This window comes from Neolamprologus multifasciatus, chromosome 16 (genome assembly GCF_963576455.1).
Source record: "Neolamprologus multifasciatus chromosome 16, fNeoMul1.2, whole genome shotgun sequence".
NCBI classification, from domain to species: Eukaryota; Metazoa; Chordata; class Actinopteri; order Cichliformes; family Cichlidae; genus Neolamprologus; species Neolamprologus multifasciatus.
Genome location: NC_140454.1, coordinates 27772561 through 27788997, shown reverse-complemented (window position 1 = coordinate 27788997; position 16437 = coordinate 27772561). Strand labels below are relative to the sequence as shown.

At 39.0% G+C, this 16437-nt stretch overlaps 1 protein-coding gene across 1 annotated transcript in view; it reads right to left on the bottom strand.

The window, feature by feature from the left end:
* LOC146500969 (inactive dipeptidyl peptidase 10-like) overlaps positions 1 to 16437 on the bottom strand; it is a 251993-nt gene that overhangs the window by 234466 nt on the left and 1090 nt on the right. The gene's annotated exons all lie outside the window — the stretch shown is intronic.

The window sequence follows — 16437 nt, the reverse complement described above, 5'->3', positions numbered from 1 at the left end:
CCTATGACATTACTTTTGGTGTTGTGTTAAACTGTCAACTTCACAATAAAATAATTTAGTATGAATTTAGTGTAACAATCTTGGCACAGTCATTATCTTCATTTCTACCCTTGTCTAAATTCTTAAACTTCTTAAATAAGCATGTAGCATACAGGTTCCAAAAAAACAGTCCAATCCTAACGTCTACATGACGTCATCTGCTGGTTTCTAAAGCCCACGCTTCAAAGCCTTGAAATGAGAGCGTCTATCGTCCACATTTTAATGTTTTGAAACCGAATGCGACGTGAAAGGGGCGGCTACAGGTATTGCCCTCTGGTGGCCATTAAATAGAATGCAGATTTAAAGGACTTCTGTGCTGGTTTCAGTTTTTAGACCCAGAAGTCCATGTCTTTGTCTGACATAGAGATGCTTTGTCCCATTAAGACCTTCGTGGTCTGCATTATGATCAAGTGGATGAAGGCTCTTCACAGGTCTTTGCACCACTTTCTGCAGACTCTGCAAAACCTAGCTCTGTACCTCGTTATGAAGAAAAGACCAAAAGCACTACAATATGAGCGTTAGACAACCCAGACATTATAGGTAAAAAAGATGTTTTCATGAAATCAGACCGATTTCTAATATAGCATATACTCCTATTTGTCTATTTCTCAAGGCTATTTTGACAAAAACAAGTACAATTATGATTTGACAATTTACTCTCTTCCAGTTTGCATTTCATTAATCTTCTGGTCATTAATCTTCTGGCTTCTGCATTATACTTTGGGAGACGATATCAATTTATGTTTAAAATATTCTGTCCTAAAGGGATAACTCGACATTTACAAATTTTTGTCTCAGTATCATCTTCTAAAATATAGATGAAAGGAATATTTTCTACCCGCCAGAACTAAAGTACTAAAGAAAACTACTTTTGAAATGTCACTGAATGCCTTTTAGGTCCATGCTAACATTCTGAATAAAACCTTTTGAAATGTCTTTTATCACCAGGAGACAGTCCTTCAGAGTTAGGTGGCCCTTAGCTAGTCATACCTGCAGTAACATCAGAACGACAACACATACTAATGCCAGTTCGTCTCCTGTGGTTCAGCTTTCTTTCCCACTGCATCATCTCTCTGGGAGAGTAAGTCTTTACTGTTAATAAACATTCCTGCAAAAGCATATTCACAGCACATGCATCTACTGAGAACATTGTACTCCAGATGAAGTACAACAAAATGTGACATAACATTTGGGTAAGTGTATTGCTGGAAGTGTTTCAGGGAAACACATATCCCGCTTGTGAATGTAATGTGACCTTTACATAATGCTACTGCTTAAAAGGAATAGTTAAGCATTCTGCATTCTCAGTGAATTTTAATGTGCATTGGAATAGAACTTTAGAGTGCTTTATTAAATAAGACCATGAAATTTAATATAAAGCTTTGGGTAAACATATTTACTGCTATGCCGAAATAGTCTCAGATGTTTTACGTGATGAAAGAACAGTTGAACAAGGCGTCTTTTAACTCGATATATTCAAGAGTGTTTGACAGCTGTCGAGTGATGAAAAGAGTGGAAGTTCGAAGGTAGGAAAAGTTAAGTGCTGTTTTACGTGATGTTAAATTAATGTATTGCATCAGCAGCCTGATGATCACAAATAACATACTTTGTTCTACCTAAGGCATGAGAGCCACAGGTTGTCATCGTTCAGTAACTCAATATCAAAAAGGTCCTTTTCTTTAGTCCTAGGCAACAGATAAACTTCTCATAACCACTAGTTTGGCACCTGCCCTCTTCTTGGTTCATGTACCCACACCACAAATGTCCCCCTCAGCTTTAAACATCAAAACCTGGCAGAGTTCAGAGGCTGAAAACCACTGGACAGACTGCTGGCAAGCTGTGAAACAGATGGTTTCCCGCCTGACTGCTGAGGTCTGCCCACAGCCAGGCCAGTAACACCTGTTACACACACATGCACACATACATGGGTCTGGGTATCTCTGCTCAGACTGGATGAATGGATGGAAGGCATAACTGGCAACTAAATCTAACTGTAAACTAAAATAACTTGATGTAATTCAGTCATCCTGCATTGCGTTTAAAAGCCTGAGAAAGTCGTCCGCATACAATTAACTGCATTAACTTATGAGCACCTTACAGACTCCTTGTTTGTCAAAAACAATGAAATTAAAGTGTAAACTAAACTTCCAGTATGCCACATATGGATGCTTAAACAGGAACACTCAACATCAGAATTGAATCCAGTTAACATTACTAATAATGCTGTTATGGACCATAAGTTAACCCAAATTACAACATTTTCCCAATCCTAGTGTTTGGATCTAAACTTTATCAAGTACATTTGGTGCATAAGTAAAAGCTTTAGAAAGCAAGGGGTGGAAATGCAGCAAAATATGAACCCCAGTCCCCTGTCCAATGGATTTCCAGACAGTTCTGTGTGCTTATACGAACTTTGTAGCTCTTCTAAACAGGTGAGCATCGACTATTGCCGTGGCTAACATCTGCTTCTGCTTTCATCTCAAGCATCAGCATATTTGACAGGTTTCTAAAAACCAGTTAGTCAGCCACTCTCTGGGGTTCACTTCTCTTCCTTACAACTTCTTATTAAGCAATTTAATCCAAAAGCTGGATCTTGGTTGGAACTGACCTGCTACAACCTGTTGGGGAGGAAAGCTGGGGCTTTTAGAAAGGTAAAAACTGCACCACTGTAAACAGGAGAGTTTGTTGGAGAAGAGAAAGTGAGAACACTATTTTTTAAATTAACAGCTGTCTGTTATGTTGAAAAGAACGCTGATGAGCAGGGAGACTGAACCAACCAACCAAAACCTGCTCACTGTAAAAAGAAAACACTAAGCTAAAAGTCCCTAAAAGGGTCCATAGCTGTCATTTCTTTGAAAATATCTTTAAAATAAACTTCTCTGCTTCTAAAAATCCCTCCAAGTAAAAACCAGCATGCCAATAGTGTCTACAGGTGATGGAAATAATGACTTGGTTTTGGTTTGGTAGCTATAGTTAGCATCTGAGCTACAACTAATATCTCCACTTCTGTCTACACCTGCCATAAAACCCACACCTGTTTTTGTTTTTCACAGACTCACTATATGTGCAACATCAGACAGCCACCTTCATTCAAGAAGAGGTCGTGATAGCTGCAAATCAGCCCAGACACACTTTGGTGTTAGTGTCCTGCTGCTGATTAGAATAAAAACATTTGGATTTTGTTCTCGCCCATCAGGGGGCTCCCTGCTTTTGCAAAGGAAATGGGCGACATGGCTGGCATACTAATGTGCTCACAGCAGTGTGGTTGGTTATTTCTGGGCTCATCCTCAAGTATAATTTCATCAAAACATTAAAACAACAAACAGCTTTTTTTATTTATTTTTTTATTTTTTTACACACACACACACACACACACACACACACACACACACACACACATGCACACACACTCACTCTTCAGCCCCCTGGAGAAGAAGCTGCTGTTTGACTCTATATTATTATGTATCCAGGAACAGCATTAAAAATAGTGTGTAAAGAAATTATCTATTTAAACTGAAAACAGTCTTTTCTTTTATGTGTTATTTAAAAATTAAAAACATGGGGTCAAACAGTTATAGCATAATCCTCAGATCAACATGAGGGTGGAATTGTCCTAATTATACAGCAGGGATGCTGGAGTAGCAGCGTTTGTGGTGCCAGTGGTGTTGCACAAATCTCTAACACATCAAATTTCACTGTTAACAAGAAAAAGCTGGAACCACGGCTGCTCCCTCCTCTCTGCACGAGGTCTCACCAGGCCGTGACCTCACTTCAAAAAGTTCTCCTCTGATTCACTCTGCCAGCTGTTCCCCTAATTATTATCTCCCAACTCCAAAAACACAACAGCTCTGTAAAGTCCAACGTCAACACTGCTGAGCAAATCCAACCAGAAGCCGACAAGAAGCCTTTCATCATCTGCTGACAAAATCCACTTTGTCCTGTTCACCTTTTACCTCGACAAAGAAAAGATTTGTTCTTTTTCCTCCGTGCTGCAAAGATGAAGTGAAATTTTAAGAAGCATCACCTGAAAATCTGATGTTTGTTGTTGTTTTTCAAAGATGTATTTCAACTCTTCAAAATATCCGTAGATGCATTCTGACTGACAAACAGCTTAAGATTGAGGAGTGACACCACTACAGGTCATTGTGTTGAGGTGGTGACGTTCACCAATCCTACTGTAAAAAATACTTCAACATAAGAATAAATAAATACACATATAAATTAAATATGTATGTTTAACTGGCCAAAAATTTCATTTAAGATATCCTTTCCTGGAACTTTAAAAAGTGGTTTCTGTGCCTGGAGCTACCCAAACAGTGTATTCAAACTGTTTTAGGAGACAGCATGCTGTTCATTGACGGAGTTACTGCAGAGAAACCAATGATTTTGACTCAAGAGGGAAGACGCATGTTTTTCTCTCTTTTTTTAACATTTCCAACTGGAAACATTTTATTTCTATAGCACCAAATCACAACAACAGTTGCCTCAAGGGACTTTATACTGTAAGGTAAAGACCCTACTATAATACAAAGAAATCAGAAAACCCTAACAATCATATGACCCCCATGAGGAAACACCTTGGCAACAGTGGGAAGGAAAAACTCCCATATAACAGGAAGTAATCTCCAGCAGTAAACCACCTCGAGGTTTAAATGTTTTTAAAAAACAGAGTCTAATTAAATATCAATGATATTGAAAGTTAATGTACATCATTTTACATCTGTTAAATGTTCAAATGCATTTTTTTGTCTAATAGTTTTTTATTTGTAAATAAATTCACAAAGTCCTTACTAGTTTAGCTTGGCTCAACAGAGCTCTGACTTTTTGTCAGCCTGGCATCAGTGCTGAAGAGAAACTGAGGGTTGTTCTTATTTCCAATCAAGTGATACCAGGTCTGAAAATTTACCTGAAACTCAACAAATTTAATACAGCAACGATCGAGATGGAGGTGTAGTGGTTAGCATTATTGCCTCACAGCAAGAAGGTCCTGGGTTCTTTGCATGATCTCCCTGAATCTGCTGAGGTTTTCTCTGGGTTCCATGGTTTCCTCTCACAGTCCAAACACATGCAGTTAATGGGGTTAGGTGAACTGGGGATTCTAAACTTCCTAAAGGTGTGAATATGGGTGGAAATGGTTGTTTGTCTCTGTTTTAGCCTGTGACAGACCGGTATGTGTGTATAACTGGCTTATGGTAGCAGTGATGGGCTTCAGTCCTCCTACAACCTCAAATTGGATAAAATTGTTTGCAATCAATGATAGAGTTAATTATGGCAGGTCACAAAGAATAGATTAAGCCAGTGTATCTCAGTGCCTGCTTTCTTACCACACATCCTTTTAGTTTTTCTATTTAAGATCTCTTGTACTTCCCACCATTCCTCTACATCTGCTACTCAGCAACCTTCACATCACACCTCCTTCACATCTCCTCCTTTTCGTACTTTTTCTGTCTTAATCATTTTTATATTTGAGGTCTTGCTGCTGCTGTCTCTGCCTCCACATATGCACGTAGAAGGATGAGAAGGTCTCACACAGCAATAACAATAACTATAAGAATCCTCACCGCTTTAAAGCAAAAAAACACTCCAGAGGCAGCCACAAAATGGGGATGGGGATGAACTCTGCATTTCGGGTAATTTAGGCATCAGACTTTGACTAGAGAAAAGAACATGTGGAGAAAAAAAGAATGGTGAATTGAAAGGGGAATTTATTTCTTTTACTTTTCATATTTTGCCTAAAGCTGTCCTAAAGGTGCACTGAAATTCCTGGTAAGTTTAGTGTCTGAGTTCATCAATTTATTATATTTATATTTAATTATTATATATAATATATAATTATATTTTTGCTCCAACATCATACACTGCAAGCTACGATGAATTCCTTTGTAATTCATGGATTCAGCATTTATCTGTTTTTACAAGCCACACTCACTTCAGCCTACACAGATTTTATGGTCTTCTCACATCTGTGTGTACTTATGTACGTCTTGTTCAAACTGAAAGATCTGGATCTATTTGAAATAGTTTTTTTTTCTTGTGTGCGCCTCTTGACATATATTGATTTTTCACTGGGATTTTCTTCACATTTCTTCACACAGAAATTCACACTTATGGCACAATTTCTCAGTTTTGAAAGGTGCAATGCATATTTTCAAAATGCTTTTTGAAATTTTCATAAATCACCTCTCAAAATTCGATTTGGTTCACTGCACTGATGCAACAACACTGTACAGGTCTTCAGGAGTTTTCAACCCGACCGGACACCTGAATCAGACTGGATCTCAGGTCAGCTCCCTGTTTTTAAATGTAGAAAATGTTCAAGAAATGGTTTTCGTTTTGCTGCCACAGATCTGCCAGGCACCAGTTTACCTGTGTGGATGCAAATAGACCATATCATCTTCTTTCATGTATAATGAGGACTTCATTTATAATTTATCAGTGTTAAAAGATGATTATTCCATCTGGTGTAGGAGGTCTGGCAGTTTCGTCTTTGAAATATGTAAATGAATTGTTTTAGTTTCCATGATTTCATATTAGCTCATTATGTAAGGATCTGTTCTGATCTACTGCATGAAGGATTAAGTCCAATTATCCTTGAATATCAGGTCTGGCTGTGCTTTGGTCTCACTCAGATCAGGTTTCTCTTTTTTTGAAAATTAATGTATTCATATCAGGTTTCAGTAGGTTTTCCATGTGTCCCCTCTGGATCAGGTTCAAACATTCATTCATACAGGAACATAGTAAGTACTGGAACCATTGTATTCATTTCCAGCTTCTCATCAATTCTACTACAGCAGCTTAGCATGATTCATGGCTCAATAATATATTCCTATTTACCTTACTGTATCCTGGCCCTCGGAAGGCCCTTCTCCAAAGGCCCACCATCTTCTGATTGCTCCATCTTTTGCCAAGCAGAACATAGTTTCTTTCATCAGTAAGAGGAGGACGCAGTAACCACAAGCACTATTTTTCTCTCTTGATTTGAAATGCCATGTGTGCTTGAGCCCAAATCTGGTTCGTATGAGAATGGACATCATAAACTGCTTATGAGGTTCTTACTGGGGGACATAATGGTGGATTTGGACTTTCAAATACAATACTTTTCAAATTTAAATATCTGCAGTTAGGAAATGCCAAAGGCAATATAGCGAGTAAAATGTTCTTATGATCATGGTAAGTGACTGTGCTGCATCTCCCTGTAATGTTGCTTATGAGTGGTTTAATAGAAAATAGCTGCAAGTGGTATGAAATAAAAAAGAAAAGAAAAACATGTGACTGATATGATGGTAGTTATAGCTTGTTTATTGGACTTACCTTTATAGATGTAACAGCCCATTCTCTTAGCATTATCCAAACCGCTACTTCAGCTTTATTCCGGCCATCTTTGCACCCTGTTTGTGCAGTTATTCTGAATCACCCATCTAAATGAATAGGGCGTCGGCCATAACTTTTATTTCAGTGGTCAGGAGAACACACGTATTACCGCTTCTTTATTGCATCAGTTCATTTTACTGGCTTGATTAACTTGAACGATCTGAACTTAAGGTAAATTTGCTGGGAAGAGTGTGGCTTTGTGACAACATACTTCAATGCTGCAGACCAGAAACTGCTAAAGCATTTGCTTTTATAGATGTATGCACACTTACTGATAATCAGTTAATCAAAAGCCACTGATTAGTATCACCTGTCTGCTACTAACTTGTACTTGTACTCTGGAGTACATAGTGTTCTGTTAATAACCTTGTGTTTTAATATTTACGTTTCTTATGTTTAATAGAAGTAGAATTGGAAACTAAATGTGTGACAGAAAATAAAAGAAAAGCAGAACATGTTCACTATAAAAAAAAGTGACATTTACATGTCTGAGAATGCTGCCATTCCTGTTCTACAGCATGTTATATTTAACATAGGGATTAACTGCAAAGTTTGCTTTCAGTTGATGATTTCCGAAAAATAACACAAAGTCAGATCCATGTTTCCAAACATTTCTTCCAAAAAAAAAACAAAAACGGGACAGCCAGATAAGACGAAAGCATGTGGTACAACCATATGGAGACAGCGCAAAAGATGAAAATAATAAAGCAAACAAAAACAAACAACACCTGTGGGATATGAACACCTACATTCTGCCTTATGGAGAGTTTTGATACAGCATCAAAAAAGAATTTACCGCCATATGGGTTCCACTTTAGACACTTTAGATCTGTAAATCTAAAGATGTTCTGCATCCTAATCACCAAACCGTTACATGACATCCCACCTGCCATTCTCCACTCCAACAAAAAGTTACTTTCTTTAATATTGCAGATGATCATTACCACTAAAAAGATTCGTGTAATTTTCTGTGCAGCGACGGTGTTTTCTCTCATTATGTTACACTCACACTGCACCTCAAGATTCACTTTCATGATATATCTATGGCTTTTAATTTGACTGCACAGTGGGCTGTAAAGCCTATTTGGTCCTGAGATAATCTCTCAGACTGACTTTAATTCATCTTACAGACACATAAATACATTTGCAGGAATAATGGAAGATTATTATTGGAAAAAAAACTGTGAAACCTTTTGTTTTAATGAAGTCTCTAAATGGTATTTTCTCTTGCACTGCATTCTCATTTCTAGCGCACATTTAAACTCAGAACAAACTGAGAATGAATGAACTCAATCTTTCTGATTGTGTTTTCAAAAGAGAAACATTGAATTTCTAAAACCATTAATCACCAAGAACACTGAGCTCTTTTTGGAAAATGTGACCTCCAAGAAAACCTTTCTGGCTCAGCGAAGATCTTTTACTCATTTCACTCTTTCATCCTTAAGTTTTTCAGCATGTTTTTGCTTTTTCTCCAATAACAAAAAAAAAAAACAAAACGATTTCTGTTAAGAGCTGCTCATGAGATATTCAAGTTTGAGGTCATAATACATCATTAAACACTATATAGGTCCCGTGAGTGCGAGTTTAATTATAAATGTTATTTTATCCCCCTTTTTTTTCTTTACAGGGACAAATAAAGTTTCTCACGAGAAAACACTCTTATGCAAATGAGTGTCAGACATGTCTCAACCACAAAACAAATTAGGGACACATCTATCACATGCTGTATTCCTCAGCGAGGCTGGGGACTGAGAGGTGTACTCGGAGGGGAGAATATATTGAGATCAGCTGGCATAGCTCTGTAATTTATAGACTCACTGACTCAAGAGCCAACGCAATCATTCTTATGAGACTGATTCCAGCAATCTATCACGCACAGAGCGAGCCGGTCCCGAGCAGTTTTTAAAGACTGTTTATGTGATATATCTTCTGAACAGGGGAACGCCTCGCAGGTTCAATAACCTGCTGGCTGAGTTGTCGAGCATCCACGGTACTGAGTTACTGAGATGAGAGCCGTCGGTGCCGTTTGCTGGCGGAGTGACTGCAAACAATGCTCCAGGCAGAAATGCAAGCTCAGAAGGAAATTCTGTGCATGCTGTTCTGTATATTTAATGTGAAATGTAACTGAAAGTGAGATGTTTTGGAATTTGATATTTTGTTTATCCAAGAAACATTTTTGTTTCTAGTCTCTGTGAATATTCTGAATCATTTGGTAATTGTCTAGCTTTCAAAGCACAAACACATTATGCAATACAGAGCAACTAGCAGTAATCGAGCCAGCATCACTTGAACTGTTGAATAAATGAAACATCTGCTGGGATTTGGCTTTTCACATGGAAGGCAGACACTATGAAAGATAGACAAGTTTCACATTAAACAGTTCAATGACTTCTCTGAAGTAGACCCCCCCTCCCCAACTTAAGCCAGAGTTTGATTACTGCTCAGCGTCTCACCATTGTCCTCATTACTTATCTTTAAAATCAGACTGGCTTTCACTTCAGCTGCAGCAAAAGAACTTGTCAAAGTACTTTATCTGAAACGGGGCGCTGTGTGAGCTGGATCAAAGCACGTCAGTGTTTAAACTCCCAATGTATCTCCAGTGGGGAAATGAAAACTATTTTGAGAACAGGCAGTATTCATGGTTGACATGACAGACTATGCTGAATGTTTTTTTTTTTCCTCCACTTGGCCGGTGTAATGCGGAGCAAGTGATTTTATATCACTGGGGTTGCGTTCCAAATAATGATTTTCACAATGAGACTCATCATTGCAATTTGCAGTCGATAAAAACTGGTAAGCCGCAATGAAATTAACTCTCTAAAGAGACAGCCCAGTCAAATATGGACCCGAAGATATGACAGTGCTGTGCAAACATCTGGAGCCACCCCTCGTTGTTTTTTTCTTTACTTTCAAGGACCCAGACTTTGATGCAATATTTAAAGTGGCCTTGTGCAATAGTTCTCCAGACTTTCTAAAGGTCTTTCAAATGTTTTCTTTGCACAGTGGTTGCTTTTACACATATTTTCTATCCAGTCCTTGTATCTTGTTTGTGGTTTGTTTGTTAGTAAAGCCACTTAACACTGACCTGTGAATCATTCAAGTAAAAAAGGAGAACATAGTTTAAAAGACATAAATATACTGAAGGTATATAGCAACAATAGCTTGATGCAGGATGGAACAAAAGGCAGCAAACAGCCAAAGAAAAGCTTTGGATGTCCTTCAAGAAGCTTGGAGAACTATTCCTTTTTCTTTTTTTTTTTGCCTGTCCCATTTGGTTCTTTAGCCATCAGAATTGTTGTTTGGAGAACTATTCCTGAAGACTGCTTAAAGAAATTACAAGACAGCTGTCTAAGAGAGCTCAGGCTGTGTTAAAGAATAAAAGGTGGTCATACCAAATATTGACTTTCAAGCTCCTATCAACTTTTAAACTTTGTGTTACCACTGACACATTTCAATAAACTGTTGCAGCAATATTTTATTTTCCATGCAAAAATTAAAGAAATAAGACGTGGCTCAGTCTGTATTGCTGCACGGTACTAATATATATATATATATATATATATATATATATATATATATATATATATATATATATTTTTATCCGAGATTGAAATTCATTTCTGAATGTCTTTGGTCAGTGACAGATGTGCAGCTCTAAAACAGCTGAGCTTCAGAATCAGCTCATACTTGTGATGTGGCTTGGGCTTTGTTTGCAAACCTAAAGCCAAACACCACTGTGTCCAAGCCAAAAGAAGGTGAATCAGATCCAAGTTCACTGCGTGCACCAGAAATTATTACACATAAATCCAAAAAATTCATTGGAAACAATCTGAAATTAGCACCAGTGCTGGAAACAGACCGCAGATGACCATGAAACTGTTCAAATCTCAATCAGGTATTGTTTAGATTTTTATGGGAGTACTTTAGAACTTAATAATCACAGCGCATGACACAATATGTGTGACAGGAATCAGTGTGTAGGTTCAGAATGACTGAAATTTATCAGACATTTACAGGTTTTTGTCTATTTTTCATAAAGAGTTTCATTCATTGTGGCTCAGAAACATTCAGTCATCTTTCTCTCTAGGCTGATGTTTTCATCCAGCAGAGACTCTTATTTACTGTAGACACTGTTTGTGCCCACTGCTTAAAGACTCGTGTCACTTTAATTTTAAGTTCCAGGCTTTTTGTCACTCAAGACGCATAAGTGATGTGACTATAAATGGCTTGAAGGTAGTGGGTGTCAGATACAGCTGCACACTCACACTCAGATCTACTTTATCTTGTCATCATGAAACAGTATCCTAAAATTGGGATTTCAGAGAAAGAGACTCAGTCCTTTGGCACTTACTTAAAACTGTCACTCTTGCCCAAACTTTCTGTCGAGATCCCTACTGAGTGAAGTCGGTTCAAGTCCACGGTGTAACAGCACAGCCAGAGAAATATAGCGCCTTCTTTTTTACGACCTTGTGCACTGATGTATGCGGCAGGAGAGGAGCACTGACACAGCTCCCTGCCTCTCTGACAATCCCGGTTTATAACTGCAGCCTGCATGTGGGTGGACCTGACACTTCCAAAGATCGCTGATGGCACGAGCTTTAGCCAGCCATGTTAAACTTAGTGAGACCACAGGATCTAAGGCCCACGAAAAATCTGCTGCCTCATTCCTAATTGGATTTTTTTTTATCTTGGCTCGTGGCATAAGGACACAGCTATGTTACGAAGAGGGCACATTTAAGAGGATGATAAAAAGCCGTTAAGACCTCTGTGCCACTCGACGGGGGTCAGACATGGGAGAGATTAGATGGCGAGGTTTGTGCAACACAGATGAGTTCTGGAGTACTTAATCCTGTCTATGATCCCTGCTTGTTTCACTGATTATTGAGACAGGTTCATTGAGAGGTGAAAGCAAAGAGCATCAAGCTGATCTGGAGCAAATGCCTCGGGGTGTCTGACACTCCGGGCTGTTGTTCACCACTGTTATAATGTGCAGCGGTTAAACAATAGAGAGTGTAAATGCTGCCTCAGCTCAGAATCTCCCAAAGAAACAAAGCATTGCTCGGTGACGTTCAGGAAGCAGATTCTCCCGCAAACCATCAGGGCATTCGTACACAGCAGCTCACCATGCAACAGAAGATATGGGTGAATCTTCTCATGAAATCTAATTCAAGCTGTTTACTATCACTGTAAGACAACCCAAAAATAGTTTGTCTGTTCCTGTAGAATACCAGGGTTTTGAAATGTAACATTTACTTTGAGAGTGTCTTTTTCTTTTATTTATCATTATGATCGTGGCTCAAGAGTTGGTAGTTCGTCTTGTAATCGGAAGGTTGCCGGTCCGAGCCCCGTCTTGGACAGTCTCGGTCGTTGTGTCCCTGGGCAAGACACTTCACTGGTTGCCTACTGGTGGTGGTCACAGGGCCCGGTGGCGCTAGTGTCCGGCAACCTCGCCTCTGTCAATGCGCCCCAGGGCAGCTGTGGCTACAATGTAGCTTGCCATCACCAGTTTGTGAATGTCTGAATGTAGTGTAAAGCGCTTTGGGGTCCTTAGGGACTAAGTAAAGCGCTATACAAATACAGACCATTTACCATGTCAGTGCATGCTACTCTATTTCTAATGATGATGTTGGGCAGTGGCCCTACAGCTACCAATGCTAACTTTGTAGCCATTGGGTCACCCTAGTTAGGACAACTAACGTTATAACACATACTAACAGAATCTAAACAGCAACTCAGCCCACATTTACTAGCTATGCCTGAGGACTGTATATAACAGATGTACAGAGCAGAGGTTACCATGATTTCACTCACTACTCTGTAGGCTCTACATTTTGAAGCCTCGTTATTAGCCCTTGGCTTCCACCATTTTGTTTTGTTAGAGCCAAACTGCATGATAATTAGAGGACAAGATGGAGTGATGGGTTATCTACAGACTGTAGCAAGCTTAGTTAGCAAGCTGCATCCATAAAATGTGTACAAATGCAATGTAAAGACGCATATGCCTGCCAATTATTGCTGAGTGACAGATCACAAGTGACACAACAAAACCTCTTTGATTGTCTGAAGCAGGTCATAATCTTTACCGAATTAAAAAAAAAAATCCTGTGTGTTCTTCTCATGCTCTATTTTTTTTATTTATTTTTTTTAAATCTGTGGTGTTTGGGGATTTTTTCTCTTCTCCCATTCCTGGTGAACTCCACTGTTGCCCCCTCCCCTGTTCCAGCCTACTTGTCAACCAATTAGCATTCAACTGATGCAAAACATCATCCACATTGAGTACCATGCAGTTTGGAGGACTGCATGTAAGCATGTTTGCAGTGGTTGAAAACCCCTGTCCGTAGACTCTCTGTAGGCAAATACTTCCAAAAGTGGGCACACTCATGGTAGCATAAATTAAACATTCAATCTTTCCTTTTCTTCTTTTCAGACTGTATTTCAATCTGAACAAATTAAAGTGAGCTGAACACCTGCCCACTCTGTTTAGTTTGCACTGGCTGCAAACACCAGATGACTTTCTGATTACATTCATCAATCCTGGTTGGTTTAAATCAGTGAGTGACTCCTAAATGGCCCTCCCCATCCTTGTGACAGCTTGTAGATACTTCAAGTCAAATGGAAAAGATGGGTGGCTCCAGTCTGACTGGCTGCACGAGTGAATAAAATGCATGTTGTATTGTCAGTTAAAACTAAGCTAAAAATGTTTAAATCCAACCCCAGAAAACAACCCCACAATTGTTTTGTACAAGGTTAAAAAAGCCCAGAATTGTGCTTACCTCTTGTGGCAGTGTCACCACTTTCAGAAGACTAAATCGATAATATACCCTGCTTCTCCAATATACTACTTGTAATCAAATATTCTGATTTTCTTGAGGGCCCTCTGCTTTTATTTTGGTCTGCGCCACTCCAAGAAATCCTGGAAATGCCTCGTACATCCACCCCAACTAGCATTACTGTGTTGTTAGGAATTGTGTCCAGCCTCTTGTGTCCAACCCAGCATGACCTGACAGGCTGTCAGTGTAGAAAACACAGCAGCAGTGCATATGCTGAGAAAAATAAACTGGTGTATTTGCTGTACTCCACTTGTGCCCAGTGTGCCAGATAGGGGTGATCTCAATTTCAGTTAGACTATGTTATGTAATTCTGAGTCATGTCAGACTGCAGTGGTGATTAGACTGTGCGATTGGACATAGCAGGAAAAGTGCAAATCTAATTAATCACACAGATGAAGGCTCGGTTTAGTGAAGTCCCAGCACTCCAGGATCTGGGTGGAGACTGAATCAGCAAGCACAATAGTACAGCATTCCACTGTGATCATTAAAACACCTGTGCTTCTTTGGTTTTGGCGTGTCAAAGGTATATCAAAGTGCTACCACCAGTGTTTGGAAAATTCACTTTTGATCCCTTTTTGTTTGCCATCTCATGCTGGTCAGTGTATTGTGCATTATTTCTTGCAAACTCGTTATTTGGATTGTAGACAATTATCCAGCAGCGTTTGTACTCACAGACCAACATATTTCTTTCACTTGCAGCTTCTTACATTTTTTTTTTTATGTAGACCAGCAAAAAAATGGCTATTGGGTATCATGCTTTCTAGCATGCATATGTGGAACATGAACACACCCACACACACACACCTCCTGTTGTGGTATAAGAGCAAGTCCAGTGACCATGTGCCGGTCTGCAGCCCGCAGCATGAACTGGCCTTTCTAACCACGCTTCTCATATCAGATACACTGCTTCACTGGGTTCATCGCTGAGCTTTGGTAAAGTAGTGACATTTTCAGTTATATACACCAGGTTGCCCTCATTTGACTCATAGCATGGAGAAAACTTCACAATCTTCCAAGATCTCTGCACTGAATCTGAGTGTAATAACTGACAGAAAGCATAAGCAAATCTGCAGACAAACAGGACTCAAGTGAACCAGTTTCCTTTAATGGTACTTATTGTAAATTCATGTTTTAAAATTCTTTAAAAACTAAACACCAATAACAGAAGGTAAATAGAAGACTGTTTTGACTTTATTTCAAAAATATCTGTGTGTTGTGTTTAAGAGACACCAACTGAAGTTGACCTAGAGCCTGGTTGTACTTTCTCACAATAGTAGTATAGACCACTAGATGGTGTACTGAGTCATTCTAACCTTTATTTATCAAGGAAAATTAACAGTTATATTTTGACAGCATTTACCTGGGAAAAGGCAAAGCTTCTGGAGAAAATGGGGATAAAGCTAAAAGAAGAATTTGGTAGTAACTGGTGTTACATGTAACTACAGCCCAGGCCTACAGTAGTTCAACTTCTGTTGACTTCTTCAAAACAATAAAGACTGCAGTATTTTCGTATCTGAGCATTGATTAGCATTGATCAATTAATTTACAAAAATTTCAAACACACTAATTTACAGTAAGTACCTTTAAATCATCTTTAAACTCAGATTGCCAGTATGTGAAGAAGCAATTTGAAAAAAAAAAAAACAACCAACCACATAATTAAAAGTCTTGCCGAAGATAACATTTCAAATTAAAAGAACTAGAGTACTGTATTTGAATTTTGAGCGGTCCTGAACTCAGCTGGGTGCATCCCATTATGCCCTTCCTCCAAAAGGTAGAAAAAAAACGTGACAGCAGCAGCCTCATTTTGAACACAGCACAGTGGCTTTTATGAGCATCCTGCACTGAGCTCCATCAGCAGCACAAAGCCACATGACACACGAAGAGTTGGCTTCAGCTCAACAGTCCCGGAGAAGGAAACCGCAGCAGGTGCACACAGTATATGATGGCTGCCTGAGACTGGTGAAATACCTCAAGAATTCAATTAAAATGTTTGGGGTTTTTTTTCACAAAATGTTTCATTCAAAAGTTGAAGATGGGTAATTCCAAACACTCGGCTTTGTATTCCTAAATTGCTCGCCTTTGGGACAGTAGGAAGGAGGATCGATAAATTTGCCCCAAGCTAAATTTCTCTGGTGGGACTTGGAGGTTGAAAAGTGATGCAGAACCCGCGGCAAAATCGATACCGAGCTGTTGA